The sequence below is a fragment of the Macadamia integrifolia genome, chromosome 10 (genome assembly GCF_013358625.1).
Source record: "Macadamia integrifolia cultivar HAES 741 chromosome 10, SCU_Mint_v3, whole genome shotgun sequence".
NCBI classification, from domain to species: domain Eukaryota; kingdom Viridiplantae; phylum Streptophyta; class Magnoliopsida; order Proteales; family Proteaceae; genus Macadamia; species Macadamia integrifolia.
Window position 1 is genome coordinate 6,695,196 of NC_056566.1, and position 18,801 is coordinate 6,713,996.

Consider the following 18,801-nt stretch of genomic DNA (forward strand, 5'->3'; position numbering starts at 1 on the left):
GACAATAACGAACTACGCAAGTGGAGTCCTTCTACTGAGATCTTCTGCAGCCTCTTACTCTAGGGTCTCCTCTCTTTTTGTGCACTTGCTCTTGTGAGAAAGCTGTGCTTCCAAAACCAATAAGGCATTAAGTAGAAAGTAATGGCTGCAGGGATCGTCAGTATTCTATTTATAATAGAATCCCTAAAACCCTATTCCACTCTCACAATGGAAAGAGCTAGGAGTTTTCTAATCAGAGTGGGTTTATAATTGCTTGGGCCCAATGGATCAATCGGTATCAGTTAAGCCCACATAAAAATCCTAACAATAGTAGGATCGCTTCCCTTCAGTTTGGGAACTGGGGAGCTCTTGAGATTTTGTCACGATGACGATTATTGAGTTCTCACCGGGAAGCTCTGGTTACTTGGAATTAGTTCATGAGGGGAAGGTTTCATATTTCAGCAACCGTTATGTACTGGGATTGGGTCTCACTGCTGGTATTGGGGGCTTGTTGTTTGGGTATGATACAGGTAATGTGTAGTTAATTGCAGGTACTGATACTTTTATTCTATGGAATGTGATTGATTTTATTAGGGTTATTTCTTCCAGTTGCGAAATTTTATGAATTCGCACTTTGTGAATGATGAAATCCTATTTCTTGTCCGATAAAAAGGTCCATTTTTTAGGGAAAGAGGATGATGTAAAAAATCAGGTGTTTAGCAATCATTACCCAGAAGGGCTCTAATCTAAGGATTCAGTACTCAGGATTAGATGATCATACAAGTCCTGGGAACATAGAAAGTAGAAAAGGGATTTCTTACCAAAAAAAAAAGAAGTATTTGAGGGGTTCCACCCAATTTATTTTGCCAACCAGCTGGCCGACCCAGATGATCTGTTCCTTTCGTAGTCTCTTGAAGGAGTCAATTTTGTTTTTTCATCCTTTGTTTTTATAACTGGTGAACAAAATATTGCAATTTCCTTTTTTTTTCTTCCTAATAAAAACTTTTTGGTAATGGTGGATTCCAAACCCCCAGGATGAGTATGATTTGAATGATTTGGGTCTTGGTTACAGCCTCTTATATGGATCTCTTTTGAGGCTAAAGTATTCCTCTTGAGAGAATTGCAACATCAGGCATTGTTGAAGTCTGATATGTTGTTGTACCACACTGAAATGCTTATTGAACCTAACTCTTGATTTGTTTCTCTGTCTTTTTTTGCTTCTTGTCTATTATCCAAATGTCTCACACATGTCATGCCTGTTCATCTAGTTGTTTTCCTGATTATTTTTGTTTTAAAATATGCTAGGACCATGCTCTATATTTACCCTTTTATGCATAAATTTAAGTTACAATATCGCAGATTGAATTGGAAACATCTGATCCGGATCGAGTCTAATATTGGTCGTTCTTTCAGGGAAAGATCAGTGGTAACTACTGGTATGGCTCGATTGGTACTGGTTGATCAGCATCCACTTGATCTGAACATGAGATTATGTCCTTGCTTTTATGTTGTGAATTGACTGTAAACATGTGAGGATGTTTAGGTTCTGCAAATGTAAGCTGCGACCTCATGAGTCTGTCTATACAATATATTTGATTTTCTTATCTGTATGAATATATACTTTTTTTCGGCCATACAAGTTAACTGGTTGTTGATTTGCAGGACAATTGGTAAAACCCCACTCATGTAGTGGTGTTAGGTATTTCCATCTCTTCAGCTCTTTGCCTCTGTGTCTACACATTTATGAATTATTTTATTCACTGTAAATTTATTTCTGGCAGATTTTTATAATCTTCTGGCCATGAAAATTAACTGGTTGATTGGCAGCTCAATTTCTAAAACTCCAGCTTTATAGTGGTGTTAAGAATGGCTAGTTGATATGCGAACACATAAGTATGTAAGTCATTTGTTGTTGTTGGCATCTGTTGAACACATAAGTGTCCATATATTGTTTATGTGTTTTGGATGTGAAAAACACGTTGATGTGTTTTGTGTTCTAACATCTTTGTTTATGTGCTAAAAGTAAAGTTTAACCAAATCCATTGAGGTGGAATCAAATATTGACAAAGATGGCATGATGAAGTGATGAAGGATTGTTGTTAACTGTCTACCATGGGTGGTTGTGGTTGTTCGTGATGTTGAAAGACTGAAGAGCTTCAGAGACAAATCAGATTGAAAAACTCTTTCATAGAAGATCAAGATTATTTTTCTTATTGTTTTATTATTATGTAATCTTGATGTAGATGTCCACAAGATAGTAAAATGCCCATACATACATGTATATATATATATATATATATATAAACCTAAATGAACAAATCAAGAAAATTAGGTGGTTTGACTTAGAAAACCTTATTGAACTACTGCTGTTCACAGTCTTCTATGGTTCAAAGGTTCAAACACCGGTGTTTCTGGCGGACTCTTGGATCATTTTCCGTGGTATCTTCCGTTAGAACAGTAGCAGTGCTTCTTGAGTCCCTTTTTCTACAACCGAACGAGAAAACTCGCAATCTTATGTGGCTGGACCATTTAATTGAATATTAATTACTTCACTTGGACTTTAATCGACTGTGAGGAACTCTAGGCATCTTAAATGATGTTAATAAGCTCCAACAATTAACTTTTTAGAACTTAAAACAAGTTTTTTGAAAAACTTAAGTATAAATGTTTTCCACGCAATTGAACTAAAACTTGTTCTAAACTTAATGTTTTCCACTCAGTGGAACTAAAGTTTCTTTAAAACTTAATGTTTTCCACTCATTTGAACTGAAGTTTGTTTTAAACTTAATTAATGTTTTCCACTCATTTTAACTAAAGTTTGTTTTGAACTTGATGAGTAGAATTAATTTTTCCTCTCATTTGAACAAAATTAGTTTTAAACTTATTGACTATACGTACGAAAACCGTGCATGACTCTGACATAAGGGCTTGAGTCATAAAACAAGGACAATTAAAAAAAAAAAAAAAAAAAAAAAAACCATGAGAGCTCAAAAGAGATATCAATTTGAGAAAAGAGCAAGCAAGTCTTGTGAAAATCATTTGTGCTTTGGTTTCAGCTCATGGCTTATTAAGAAGGCTTATTGTTGTTCTTTTGTGTGAGTTTGAAAAAACACACAGTTGTACAGTGTGTGCAAATTGAAATCCTTGGCCAGTGGTCTGCGTACTCAATCCGAGGGACCATTGGGTTTGAAATCCTTGGCCAGTGGTCTAGATACCAATCCAAGGGACGGCGAATGGTTGTAAGGTTTGATTCTTGCCATTTGGAAAGGGATTACATTAGTGGAAGAAATCATTGGTCTAGTGGATACGGGTAGTGAATGTAGAATCATGGATCCGAACCACTAAATTGCTTGTGTGCTTTCCTTTTTGTTTGCATTATCTCTCCCTTGCATTATTTTTTAATTTTGCTTTCAAGTTATCATAAGATTATACATTGCTCTAGATATGTTCTTATTTATTTTTTCCTTCATGTGTCATTGTTTGTTTGCATGTGTTTGCCTTATTTTGTTCAATTCACCCCTCTGTTGGGTTCTCACAGAATTTTTAGCTATTTAGTCTTTCTGATCTGATATGGGTGGGTTATGGACCTATGATGTTATTCCATTACTTAGTCTATGTGCATTTTGGACTTGGAGCAAATTCATGGAGTATTAGAGGCAGTCCAAGGTTTAAATGGGAATAATAATACAAAACTAATCTAGCTGTCTTTTCTGCTGTTATTAGTAGTATGATGCAGTCTATACTTTCAATTATTGATTTGATTTTCTTACAAATTTTTGCATATTGTAAGCTATACCTGTTTTACAAAAAAAAAAAAAAAAAAAAGAAAGAAGGTAGGCCTATATATGTTAACATATTAATATATTTTGCATCTTTATTTAGGAATATTACATCCAATGCTTTGGTTCCTGACATTCCGTTATCTCTGTCAGCTTTGATTCCTTTTTTAGGTTTATGTTAACATGTCATGGAGCTGTTGTGATCTGAAGGAAAAATAGACTTTTTTCCTCATGTTTGCATCATATGTTGGAGAAAAATGAATGTGCAAGCTTCCCTAGATAGGTTGTTACTATCTGAGGAGATTTTGAACAAGTGTCTCACTGAGTTCTTTCCATTAGCCCTTTTGATCACATTCCTGTGAATATGACAGTCGGAGATTGCTATGATTTTTAATGTACCAGCATTAGCCTTCTAATTCCCCTCTATTTTACCATTTGGCCTCATCTCCAGATTCCGTGAAACTTAATTTTTATGGGTGCGTGTACCACTGGACTTAGGGCTATTTTAACGGTATGGCCATTTGCAGGATATACTTTTGCATATGGGACCTGTGCAAGAGGGGGAGGTGACTTAGCTCAAGCTTATTTCATTAATAACAATCTTGAGAATGAAACATTTTTAGGCTTTGGATGTGGTGGTAGGGGTGCATAGGTCATAATTATTGGGTGATTCAACAACTAAATATGTAGGATAAGGCTTCAACCTCATGTTTGAACATCTCACTAATATGGATGCAAAGGTGAGGAATGAATGGCTGATTCTGCTGGAAGGAGGCAAGCAAATGAAGAGAGGCATTACAGGCTGACCATAAGAAACAAAGCCCCTTATAGTTTGAATGGGGCGTGACAATTTTCTTATAGAAACCTGATTACTACTTTAGTCCACTAAGGTGAGAGGGAAACAATACTTAGTGAGCTTTTGTTGGCTGACCACTACATAAGCCACTGCGGTAATCGGTTTGGAAAGCTTTGACTAGTGAGGATTGCTAATGCAGTTACGGTGCAACATTAGGGTCTGTTTTGATAATAATTGGTCATGAGTTTTTGTTTTAAATGTTTTCTATTTGTAATGGGCCCAATTATAAAGTCCTCATTTTAGGTCCATAGAGGGTACACGAATTTAGTGTTTTAATTTTAGTATTCTAGGATGTGTGGCCATCTAGTTAGTGTTAGCGTTTATGTCCATTATTGATATAGATAAGTAACTTAATTAGCTTATTTTATTACAGATAAGCCTTGGGTTGGGTTATGTATGTGTTGGGTCTTTGATGCTATGGGTTTTCTTTGTAATGAGCCACTTTAATGGGCCTAAAATATGGGTAGACAGTAGAAAAACGGGATTTAATTCATTAGTTTAGTTAGAGTCCTATTTTGAGATTTCCTTTGTTATTTCAGTTTGAGTAAATTTAGGGAACCTATTAGTGAATGACTAGTTAGTTACCTACTCCATATTGGGGTTCTAGTCCTATTCCATATTGGAGTTCTAGTGTAGTCTTGTTTGGAGTCCAACTCCTATTATGTAAGGTCTAATCCTACTTGGGGTCTAACTCTAAGTTATGGTATGACCGCTAATCTACCCTCTATATATAGAGGAGCTTATGTACTCTCAATTCTTAGATTTAAATAATGAATGATTGCAGTCAATTGCTTAAACAGCCGGGATAGCTCTAGGTGAGATGCCCGGGCCAAGATAGCCAATCCCACCCACACTTGTCTTTTTCTTTTCTCTCCTATTCACTATTTACTGCTACTATTAGTGCTTGTTATTACTGCTTACTAACATTGAAGAATCCTAAGAAAATTAGATCTGTTCAGAACTTCAAAAGTAAGAACCGACCAGCACCCATAGAGGAGTTAGGAGAGAGATCGTTCTCTTCCTTCCCTGATCTCTGATCTGCCTGGCCTTTTTAGAGGGTGTTCATAACCACCCAAGGATCACTCGATCCTCCTCTTGTTGCTGCCTAAGCAGCCCTACTATAGTTCTTGAAGAATTCTCTCAGATTCTCTCTCCTAGGTCTGAAAATCAAGAAAGTACATAACTCCACAACTAGCAGTCGAAAAACTTTGGGGGTTTTTGTACCCTCCCTGGGCCTTACAATTGACCAAGCTTGTAGCTTAAATGGAGCCCCACAGACCTGGATGCACCATTCTCTCTCTAGCCCTATCGCAGGTCCTGTTTCCTATCGAGTTGGGTTTTGGGCTAGTTTTGCTCTTGCATGGCTAATGTATTCTTGGGGGCTTATTTGCTGATCTTATTCCCTTGTTTTTCTGGGTTTATTTATGATTATTATCAAGCTAGTTAAATGTCTTATTTGTCTTGTTTGGAGTTGTAATACACTGTTGGGGTAGTTTACTTGTAACCTACTCCTGCATTAAGTGGTATCAAAACTATGGCTGAAGAAAGCTCTAAACAAATCACTCTGGAAGATGTGTGAAAATCCCTTCAAACCTTGACTGCAAGGATGGAAGGTTACCAATAGCTGGCAGAACTGAGAGTCTACTGCTGCTCACTCTAATACTCAGGCTACTATTGCCCAATCTAATGCTCAATCACGTTATTTTAGTGGGAAATTCCTTAATGGGTGCATGAATTGGACGTGTACTTTGACAACTACAACTTGACAGAGACACAAAGACTCCAATATGCATGTTCTCAGATGAGTGATTGTGTTCAAATACAATGGAGAATCCTTGAAAGCCAACTTCAAGCTCAAGGGCTTGAGCCTAGAACTTGGGACAAGATGGAGTTTGAGTTGGCAGGTATGTATCTATCTAAGCATGAACGAAAAATGTACTTCCTTGCACCAGAATACCAAAAGCCACTCACAATTGATAAGAGCACGAAGGAGTCATAGGCCTCTATTGCACAACGCATTGCAAAGGAGCAACAAACAAAAAGACACCTCTGACTAGTGAACCAGAGTTAGAAGTTGTTGTCATTGATGTTCCTATCAGAGCAATTAATATGGATGAAATCACAAGCAATATAGTCACAATTGTGGACTAGGACATCGAACCCAAGGAGAATGGTGCTTCAACTTCTGTGATGACTGTGAATAGCCAAAAGGAAGATCCTAAGGAGCTTGAGATTGAAATTGTGGAGGTCAAGAACACAGTGGTTGAAGGCGTACATGTGGACAATCCCATGGATATATCTAAAGACCTTAAAATTGAGCATGTGGAGTTCATCATCCCATTAAAGTATTATGAAGATTGAGCTATTCACATTTTAGACATCTTTATTATCAAAGGGTTATCTGAATTTTTTTACAGCTTGAAGAGAGATGTGCACCTTGCTATAATCATCCTCACACTCTACAAATTTTGAGGACGAATTTTTTTCTAAGAAAGGGCGAATTGATGTAGATAGATCACTTAATGGGTTTATTTTATTACAGATAAGCCTTGGGTTGAGTTATGTATGTGTTGGGTCTTTGATCACATGGGTTTCTTTTGTAATGGGCCACTTTAATGGGCCTAAAATATGGGTAGACAGTAGGAAAACAAGATTTAATTTATTAGTTAAGTTAGAGTCCTGTTTTGAGTCTACTTCCTTTGTTATTTCAGTTTGAGTCAGTTTAGGTTTCCCTATTAGTGAATGACTAGTTAGTTACCTACTCCATGTTGGGGTTCTATGTCACACCCTATCTTCAATAGGCCTAGGCATGCGGCACTGGACATCTCACCGTATCTAGTCAGCTTATTTCCCCAGGATCTAGACTGGGGCAGATCATAACACCACAATTACACTACTAAAGATCAGAGTTCATATATACATTCACAGTCCAACAATAAGATATTTTACAGAAACTCTAGTGCCAACTAATTGATCAGATATATTACAATTATCCAAGTGAGAGTTATATACATTACAAAAGAGAATATTTACATAGTTATAGTATTTCAGTAGTAGACTATATACATCAGAGTACGCATCAACAGAAATATATACATAAAAGACATAGGAATAGTGTATCCTATTTCTCAGAAGAACTGGCATCCGTAGGCATAGTCATTGCATTCATAGTCGGGTCCATGGTTGATTTCATCTTCTTAGAGATTGGCCAAATCATCCATGGCTACTAGCTCATGATCAGAGCAGGAAGTCGGCAAAATACTGGTCTCGACATCTAAAAGGAGTAAATAAAGAGGGGGTGAGTTCGTCATGCTCAGTGAGGGGGTGGGGGCAAGTAAGCAAACACAATACAAATGATGCAATGCATGCTTCACAACTTATATGATGCTCATGAGTTCATTTAATATTACACTACTTCCTGGTCCATTACTAAGTCTGAAATCAAAGGTATAGTGCTATGCAACGTAGGTGGCATTCCCAACCCTGTATGTTGGGCCTCAGGAATACAAGCTTGTTGCAGGTTGGAGTCAGCTAGTCCCGGATAAAACCTCAATCCCCCAGCTAACCCCTAGGTTAGTAACCCCAAGTAGTCAAGTGTACAGTACATCGTACCCTGCTACTATCCGTCTCTGGGTACAGTACATCATACCATGGAAGTGTACTGCTGATCAAGCAGCCGCATATGTTAGGATTAGTCCGTACCTATCCCCTTATGGACAAGGGGTTGTAACACTAGGATGTGATCCTAACCATATGCATCTACATGCATCCATAGCCTCCGTAGCATCCAATCATATATCCGTGGTCATAACTGTAACACTGACTTCTGAGCCCATGGTATCGGAAAGAACCTAGGCCACACAGTGCCTCAGACTGTCAATATTACAATCATCACCCACACAACTATCATACTACACATCCATAAAACTTCGATCACATCAAGTCGGTAAAATTATGCAACATGTGAAGTATATAATTTTATATAAAATAAATTCATAACACAGTAACCATCACACTCCACATGAGCAAGCATAAACACAAAAGTATAGAAATACTCCATAAAATAAAACAAACACCCACTCACCTTGGTGTCCAATCTCCTGAAAAGTTCACTTCTTTGGTTCAATTAAGTGCTCTTACTGTAACTTATTTCCTATTTCACAAGATATTCCAAATCATTATGTATAAAATAAATTTCTATAATTCTACCCCACCCTGCCTAAGTATAGTATCCTTATTCCCATTCTAATTGGGAATTCACCTGTTCTTCAATGTATAGTTTAGGTTTCCACTTTTCTTCATTACTGGGGGTCATGTATAAAGGGAAGCCACTAGTGGGTCCCACACTTAGGTAGGATGTCCTGGAATCACATCTACAGTCCACTTAGGATTTTAGAATTTTCAAGCACTGTACCCTACTCCCCTGAGTTCCATTTCATTGGAAATTCTTGAGTACACAAGGTTCAGGGCATGCTGACCTGTTACCCAGCAAAATTGGCCACTGGCACTAAAATCGGCAGATGCTTGGGCAGCAACCGTTTGGCTGGTCGGGACCTGCTGGTTCCCTTGTTTTCTGTACAATCTGATTCTACCTTACTGTGTTATGTTGTCCCAGGTATTGTAGGCTGAATTGAGCCTTTTCCTCTCTTCTATATATCATTTCAGCATACTAGGCAAGAAAAGTTGGGTGGCTTTCCCTCAGTGACCCATATTTGGGTTTCCACTTTTTACTATTAGAATCAATATATTCAATTTTGCAGAAGTTTAGCATTTAATAGGAGGTATATCAAATCTGCAAAAATTGATTCATTTCCCTATTAGTTTTTCCCAATTCAGAATTAACATATCAGCCCACACATATAACAGATAATATCTGAATTCAATTTTAGCTCATTTGAGTATCTTAGGGAAGGAATTTATAGAACTAAAATCTGAAATAAATTCCTATTTTGAGGTTTTAACAGAATTCTGCCATGGCTAATTTGGGCTCCAATCGCTTTCCTGAAGTCCGAATTGGTCAAAGTAGGGTTTGAAAGCTCAAGTTGGGTCTCCTATTGACTCATTTCTTGCTTCCAATTGTTGGAGTCTGGGTGATTAATATCAGTTCTACAGAAATTTTAGGGTTTCACAGGGACTTCCACAAATCTGCAAAAATGAACCCTTATTCCCAAGTTTACTTCATCAATTAAGATTGGAATCTAGAGTTTAAGATCATACGGTTAAATTCCCTCCATAATTAGATTCAATAAGACTTTTAGGGAAGGAATTTGTAACCCTACCAGCTGAAATAATCCCCTACCTTATGGTTTTAGTAGTATTCTACCTATACAACCATAATTCCATTCCAATTTACACTATTCCCTACTGAATTGGTAGAAACCTTAGGGTCTAGGATTTAGCAGGGATGGAATTCCTACAAATTAGACCCCCACATCCCTTCTAAATTTAGGGCTTTCTTTATTGGGCAGCTTCTCAGCTCACAGGGACTTCCTGGCAATTCCCAATTGAGTTGAAACCCTAACCCAATTACTTTACTGTGGTAGGTAATAGGACTCACCTGTGGGCTATGCTGATCCAAGAGCAGCCTCAAGTGAAGAAGCTCTCTCCACACTTCTCTTTTCTTTCCTTTTAAGGTCTGTTTGGCTGCCCTCTTAAGTTATTTCTACATATGTATCTATATCTATATATATATATATATATATATTAATACTTAACTAACTTTCTAATTAAATTTACAAATTATTTCCCCCACTTAATTAACTTTAAAATATACATTTCATACCTTATTTAGAATTATTTACATAGGGGCAGAATGGGGATTTGTATAGTAGGGGTGTGGGCCCCACAGTGCAGAAACCTGAAAAATACATTCTGCTAGGTAAAACCGGCTGGTCGGTTTTGGACCTACCGATTTGGGTGCGATCATACCAGCACTAATACACCAGATCCCATCAGATTTCTGTAGTTAAGCGTGCTTGCTTGAGAGTAGTACTGGGATGGGTGACCCCCTGGGAAGTCCTCGTGTTGCACCCCTTTTTTTTTTTTTTCTTATTCTATTCTCCTATACTTAGTCTTATAATTAGATTTATAATTAAATTTATTTCTTTGTGCACACCTCCTGATGAGTTCCCCAGTGATATTGGCAGGCTGAACAGGAGCAGGTGGGGTCACTTCTGCCTTCTTGGCACTCCATAGCTGCCAACCATGCCAGCATTGGCTTTCTCTGCTCTTTCTTCTTGCCTGTCCACAAGTAAGGGTATAAATATCAGATTAGGGTTTTACATTCTAGTCCTACTCCATGTTGGAGTTCTAGTCTAGTCCTATTTGGAGTCCAACTCCTATTATGTAAGGTCTAATCCTACTTGGAGTCTAATTCTTAGTTATGGTATGACTGTTAATCCGCCCTCTATATATAGAGGAGCTTATGTACTCTCAATTCTCCAATTTGAATGATGAATGATTGCAGTCAATTGCTTAAACAGCTGGGATAGCTGTCGGTGAGATGCCCAGGCCGAGATAGCCAATCCCACCCGCACTTGTCTTGTTTCTTTTCTTTCTTATTCTTTGTTTACTACTACTGTTAGTGCTTGTGATTATTGCTTATTGGCATTAAAGAATCTTGTGAAAATCAGATCTGTTCAGAACTTCAAAAGCCAGAACCGACCAACACCCATGGAGGAATTAGGAGAGAGATCGATCTCCTTTTCCTTCCCCAATTGATCTCTGATCTGCCTGGCCTTTTCAAAGGGTGTTCACAACCACCCAAGAATCACACGATCCTCTTCTTGTTGATGTCCAAGCAGCCCTACTACAGTTCTTGAAGAATTCTCTCAGATTCTCTCTCCTAGGTCTGAACATCAAGAAAGTACATAACTCCACAACCAGCTGTTGGAAGAGTGTCAACTTTGGGGGTTTTTGTACCCTACCTAGGCCCTACAATTGACCAAGTTTGCAGCTTAATTGGAGCCCAACAGACCAGGCCTCACCTTTCTCTCTCCAGCCCTATCTCCAGTCCTCTCTCTTATCAGGTTGCGTTTTGGGCTGGTTTTGCTCCTGCATGGCTAATGTATCCTTGGGGGCTTATTTGCTGGTCTTATTCCCTTGTTCTCCTGGGTTTACTTCTGATTATTGTCAAGCTAGTTAAGTGTTTGAATTTTAAAAGTATCTGCAAGTGTACGGATCGGTGTAGCTAACGGGTCGAACACAAGGAAAGCAGCCACTTTATTTTAAGCTTCTTTTAGTAATGCGTAAGTATAACGATTGATTATGGTGATCTACTTCTAACTACCGTCCTAACACAATTGCATCTAAAAGCTTCCTAACCAACACATCTAGGGAAATTAGAAATTGGAATTGAAATTAAAAATTGAACGACCTAACCATTCACATCTAACCCTAACCATTCGTCATCTAGGAATTTAAATACTCAAACCACACAATTAAAAAGAAAGTAACTAAAAGTAAAAGTACTGAAATAAAAAGTGCTGAAAAGTAAATAAATAAAATAAAAGGGGAAAAAGCTAGAGAGAGGCACACAAGTAGGTATCTATACTTAGCCCGAGGGATACACCATAAATAATATGAGCTTCCCTATTTGACCAGAGAATACTCTTACAAGGACTTTTCTACTTGGCTTTAGGGGAAGGGATGCAATGTAAATAATCAAAATAAAAGGATGGTTCCATAGCTAGAGAGGGGCAAAGCCAACGCATAATCTAGCCATGAACCTTGGGGGAAAGGGAAAACAAATGTAAAAGCTGAAAATTTAAAACCTTACTTTAAAAATGAAAGGGTAGTAAGAAGAGGGAATGAGAGGGGGGTGAGAAGATTACTGTAGAAACCTACTTACTTGAACTTGAAAACTTGATTGAGATTTGAAATACTACCAGCCCTAAAAACCAGATCTGAACTAAATCAAATTTGAAATTGCTAGGCTTGGAGAAAACAAATCATAAAGAGAAAAGCTTGAACTTGAAAGAGATGCTCCACAGCTTGTTCTTGTCACCTAGAACTAAGCCTAGAACTAGAAATTAAAATTATTACACCTTTGAATAACTTGAATAACATGAACCATAAAAATAAAAGACATTGCATTAATGAAATAAAACCAATTACAAAAGTGTTTAAAGTAAGAAAAACTAAGAAGAACTAGAACTAGAAGTAGAAGAAAAGCACAACTAAAAATTAGAGAAAAAGAGAGCAAGAGAAGGATAGCCCTTTAGGGTTTGGTGGACTCCCTTTTATAGGGAATAGGAGAGAGAGAGGAAGACGTCCAAGGGTGGATCCCCTTAGACGATTTTGATGAGGTGGAGGGGAAGAGAGAGGAGAGAAAATAGGAAGTAGGGTATTTTTCTGATTTCTTGCCTTTTTTTCCTATATTTTTTTACTTCTCTTTTGTGCGCAATCTCTTGGCTGAATTTGTGTGATGAGGTGGAGAGAGAAGAGAGAGAGAATCGTAGGAGAGGAGATCTCCCACGATTTTGATTTCCTTTTTTCTATTTTTTTCTTTCCTATTTTTTTTTGTCTTTTTCCTCCTTTTTCTCTCTCCTCTTGCGCAAGAAACCCCCTTGGCTGACCTCTATTCCTTGTTTGAATCGATGGTGATGAGTAGGAGAGAGAAAATCTTAAAAAAAAACTCCAAAAAAAGGGCAGCCAAGAGGTTTGAACTTGAGACCTCCTAATGAGCAAGGGATTTTGCACACCACAACTCACCAACTACGCTAGGTAGTTACAAAAAATGAATCTTCAATCACTTAAGGGTGTGGTCCATCGATCCTTGTTAGCATTTAGAATATTCGTTGTACCCTTGGGACAACTGCAGACGGGCTGGTTCTGCATCTCGGTTAAGATCTGATCCATTATTCTTTTTCTGGCCCGAAAAGAATAATCACTTGTACGGGTGACCAAACGGATGTGTACTTTTAATTGAACACGTCCATCTTGCTCAGAATTTCATCATCTTCACAACCATGAAAAGAAACAAGACCTCTTTATGTGTAAAATTGGGGATATAGCACCCGATAGTCCTTAGGGCCTTGAAAATATAAAACCTGGAAAAAGAGAGTAAAACCCAAGGTAGCTCCATTCTAAATATGTAAAATGCATGTTTTACTACCCCAGATTTCACACATAAATGTGCTTATCATTAAGTGAGTCTTATTTGTCTTGTTTGGAGTTGTAATACACTGTTGGGGTAGTTTACTTGTAACCTACTCCTGCATTAAGGTACTTAGTGATTCTTTCTTCTATTAGAATTTTTTTGAAGGGTTTGAAGTTCACTCTAATGCTATTTTTTGAGTTTTTGTATAAGGATGTGACCCCCTATTAGAATACACAGTTGAAGAGAATATTATTTGTGAAAGTGTGAGCTGTGAGCTCTTTCCCTTACCTTCCATTCTCTTATCTTTTTCTTCTAAGATATTGTTCATTTGTACTGTTATCAGTCCCGTAACAGCCAGTATCTTTTCTCTTTCTTCTCTTATCAGTCTACTCATATGCTGCCCTGCAGAACCTGCAAGTCAGACTCCATTGTTTGGTAATCTCTGCTACATTATCCCACATTCTATATTAGTTCATATCTGTTTTCCACCTATCCTTGGACCTGTCAGCGGCCTAATTATCTTTATGTTCTGAATTGGGATTTATGGTTTAAGATCTGCATTAATTACTTTTAATTGGGTCAAGTTCTATGCAAGACAGGCTTTACTTATCCTTGATTTTTTTTTTCCTGGTTTCCCTAGCTCCTTTCTCTTGCAAGCCCTTTCTTTTATTGATAAAGTTTCTGTTATAGACATTTATGCTTGTAATGGTGTGGGGACACAGCTAAAAAAATTCTGTATGGTTGGTTAGGTGGTGGACTTGTGTACATTTCTCTGCTTGATGTTATAATTTCTTCCAATTTCAGGAAATGTATTCCTTTTGCCCTGAACCTTGCAATCTAGGATTTAAATTCAAGTTTTTCTGTTTGGATTATTTGGTTCAATTCCCAGAACAACATTGTTAAAATATTTGCGTACTACCTGTTCCTTTTCAATCAGTATACTTGTTTTACGATGCTAAATGAAGGAAACTCAAGTTTTATTAATTTCCCAATACGAATAGGAGTCCTGAATGTTAATGCCATCATGTTCACCCTTTCTCATATAGAATGTGAGGAAGATGTTTTAACTTCCAATATAGAACCCATTAGCCAATATGCAACGATACATTTCATTGCATTTGGTTTTATAATTTCTATTTCTTTGGTTGTTTTAAGAATATTGAAATGCTGGTTGCAGGTGTTATTTCGGGGGCACTTTTGTATATTCGAGATGATTTTGCGGTGGTTAATCATAGTAAGTTGTTACAGGTATAATCTCTAGGATATCTTCCTTATTTATTCATTTTTCCCAGAGTAGAAGAGGTTATCATGTCAATCTACCAAGGATTTAGAGATGGGTCTTGTAGTATGATCATTTCTGGGGTACCAATCTGGATAATCCATAATAATAATAATAATAATAATCATAATATGATAAATTAATAATACATTATCTACTTTTGTTCCAGATTTGATCATTTTGGACCAATACCAATCTGGATTGGGGTGATCCTTACCACTCAATTACGATCTTTGAAACCACTATTTGTATTTCTCATTATTTTGACTAATTATTATTATGTTGGCAGGAAACAATTGTTAGCATGGCAATAGTTGGAGCAATTATTGGAGCTGCTGCAGGGGGTGGATGAATGATGTATATGGACGAAAGAAAGCTACTCTTTGTGTTGATGTGGTTTTTGCAATTGGGTCAGTTGTCATGGCTGCAGCTCCAGATCCATATGTTCTAATAGCTGGGCGACTTCTGGTTGGATTGGGAATTGGTGTTTTATCTGTCACCGCTCCTGTTTATATTGCAGAATCAGCCCCCACTGAAATAAGGGGAGGACTTGTGGCCACAAATGTGTTGGTGTATGATGTCTTGTATTCCGTCGCAGTTTAATCCAGGGAGTACTGGTACAACACCTAGATAGCCAGGACGACGGTCCCGCTAGCCGGTTAGCGGGCCGTGAGGGTTGCAAGGGGGGCAGGAGGCCCCCCTGCATGCAGGGGGTGTAGGGGGGCGCAGCCCCCCGCTAGAATTTTTTATTTGAGGGCAATTGTAGTTTAATCCGGATTAGGATGGCAATTGTAGTTTAATCCGGATTAGGGTTTTTTCGCTATATATTTGTAGCGAGGGTTTCTTTCTCTGTAATGCAAGCAATACTGAGAGGTCTGAGGACGAGCACTATAACCCTATTCTCCATTGATAGTGAAGCAGGATCTCATCTCACCGGGGACGTAGGCAACCTTGCCGAACCTCGTAAAATCCGTGTGCATTGTTTGTTTTTTTCCATTATCTTCTGCATCGTTTTAGGATTGCGTTTCTACAAAATGTGCTTATGATTACTGGGGGACAATTTGTTTCACACCTAGTGAATCTTGCTTTTACCGAGGTTAGCGAATGATCATGTAGAAACAAAAATTTGATGAGAATGTAGTCTAATTATGTTTTCAAATAAAAATGTGATGAGAATGTAGTAATCTGGAAAAATGGGGGAAATATAGTACTAGTTAGAACGTAACTAGTTGAACTTTTGTTCTAGCTACATGACTCTTAGTTTTATTTAAAAAAAAAAAGGACTATCTGTATTTATGTTTATACGAAGGGATGAACGATAACTAGGGCTCAAAATCTTCTAAATTTTGTCAAATGATGTTTTGTTGAGGAAGACAATTGGGGCATCTTTTGTTTGACAAATTTGGTTAGTCTCCCCCCTTATTTTTTGGGTCTCTATGTTTGGGGTGGTACATAGTGTCCCAGTAACATAGGATCCCCTCTTTGTATTGGGGGTGGGGAGTGGGTGGGGGTTTGAGGGGGTTGGAGTAGAACTTAAATCAGTAAGAATATGTGAGAAGTCTCCATAATAATCTTTCTAGTCACCCTTCCATTGTTTGTATCATCTGAATTTTATTTAATTGAATTATTCTGAAACCATTTTTTGTGACTAAACAGGTCCCAGGAACATGGCGCTGGATGCTTGGAGTTGCTGGTGTACCGGCTGTTATTCAGTTCTTTCTTATGCTCTGTTTACCCGAATCCCCACGCTGGCTTTACCTGAAAGTATGAAATACTTAATATCTATTCCTCCGTTTGGCTTGCCTGGCATTTGATTGCACATTTAACAAATGTGGACATTGTCTATACTCTACAATGTGCAGAATGATATATCAAAATCTATTAATATCCTTTCAAAAATCTATGGTCCAATCCGTTTAGAGGAGGAGGTAGGTCTTCTCTCTATAGCATCAGAGCAAGACCTTTTGTGGTCCAAGAGTACTGTCAGATTCTGGGATGTTTTCAAATCCAAGGATATCAGAATTGCATTTCTTGCGGGGGGTGGACTTCAGGTAAGACTGGATGATGGATCAACTATAAGCAACTAAATGTTTGTAGATGGTCAAATCCATGTTGATATCTTAAAATTACAATGCTGTCTCAATTTATGGTTTACTTTGCCGTTGGTAATTTCGTAGACTAAAATAAGCAGAGCTTGGAAATGAAATGACGACGGATTAGGTGTGAATTTTTCGTGTGCCATTTTGCTTTCTGTCTCAATGATCTAGCTTTAATTTGGGTGCATGATAACATTTTCTTCGTATCTTGATAATCCCTTCGGATTGCATTGTTCAATATTTTTTGTCATTGTAATGGTTATGTTGCAAGTCTTTAAGAGATTTTGTTATGGAGCATCTGATGGAAATTTCCAATGCCTTGCAAATTATAAGGTTGTACAATTGTTGTACTACTTTTTTTCGGGTCAGGTCCAACCACCACCAGCAGGCAGGTCCGGGGTGGGGGGGTGGTGGTGTGGTGTTCAAACAAACGACCTCTCCCAGGACTTAGGCCAGCGAGCAACTGCAACTGGCAGCGACCACATTGCACTATTATTGTATTTAGCATTTGCAAGTCTTGATTATGCAGCTAAACAGTGATTATGATATTTATTTGTAGGCATTTCAGCAGTTTACTGGCATCAACACGGTCATGTACTACGGTCCTACAATTGTCCAGATGACTGGATTTCATTCTAACCAGTTGGCCATGCTCCTTTCCCTCCTTATTGCTGGCGTGAATGCTATTGGAACAGTTGTTGGTATTTGCCTGATTGACCGTTGTGGGAGGCGCAGGTTGCTCCTAATTAGTTTAACTGGTGAGATAGTATCCCTTGGCCTCCTCTCGGGTGCTTTCTACCTGCAGTCATCTGCTCATGTGTCGGCGTTTTGTGAGAGTCATATTCTGCATGGCAGCTGCAAAACTGGATCAGGATGGCTAGCGGTATTTGGCTTGGCACTCTACATTGCTTTCTTCTCACCAGGGATAGGGCATGTTCCATGGACTGTGAACTCAGAGATCTATCCGGATGCCTACCAAGGGATATGTGGTGGCATGTCAGCTACTGTGAATTGGGTCTCAAACCTGATAGTGACCCAGACATTCCTTTCTGTAACTGGGGCTGTGGGGAGTGCTGGAACGTTTCTGATTCTTGCCGGAATCGCTGTGAGTGCATTCTTGTTTGTACTCACTTTTGTGCCTGAGACTATTGGGCTGAGCTTTGACCAGATGGAGAGATTGTGGAAGGAAAAGGCATGGGGAAGTGGTTATGGTAGCAAAAGCCTCCTTGTGAAGAATGGAGAATGAGAGTATGACAGAATTTTTGTGTAGTTTACATAGTAGACAGATGCGTGAATGAATAACAGAATGAAATGTAAGGGGTTTGGGGTGGTGCTGGCTTTATTTAGTTTTGCCGGACATCCCAGGAGTTAGATATGGTAGAGCCTTGGACTTGAATTAGTTGAAGTGAATCATTTTTGGCTCCTCATTCTATTGTTCTTGATTTAGTCTTACATTTGATACATGAAATGAAACATAGCACAAGAAAAAGTAACATTTATTGGAGATGAAGCTGGGTTAGTTGAAGATAGGGCTCAGGTACCCTGTTTCTGCCATGGAAACTTCTCTTCTACATTGAGAACCATCTCTCTCAAGTGCCAGAAAGAGGGCTTCCAACTCCTATTGTAACATCGCTTCACATACCGAGTCAGTTTCTGCTTTTGTGGTTGGCAGTAAATGCTAGATCATGACAGCCATCTTGGCCTATAAACGG

The 18,801-nt window shown here is 38.3% G+C and overlaps 1 non-coding gene and 1 pseudogene across 1 annotated transcript; both read left to right on the top strand.

Annotated features, from left to right (window-relative positions):
- The first annotated feature begins 364 nt into the window (after positions 1–364).
- Positions 365–18,335, top strand: LOC122091599 (annotated as a pseudogene).
- On the top strand, positions 10,529–10,647 carry LOC122092491. Its single transcript, XR_006144154.1, has one exon. It is a non-coding gene; the product is annotated as a 5S ribosomal RNA (ribosomal RNA).
- Positions 18,336–18,801: the final 466 nt, after the last annotated feature.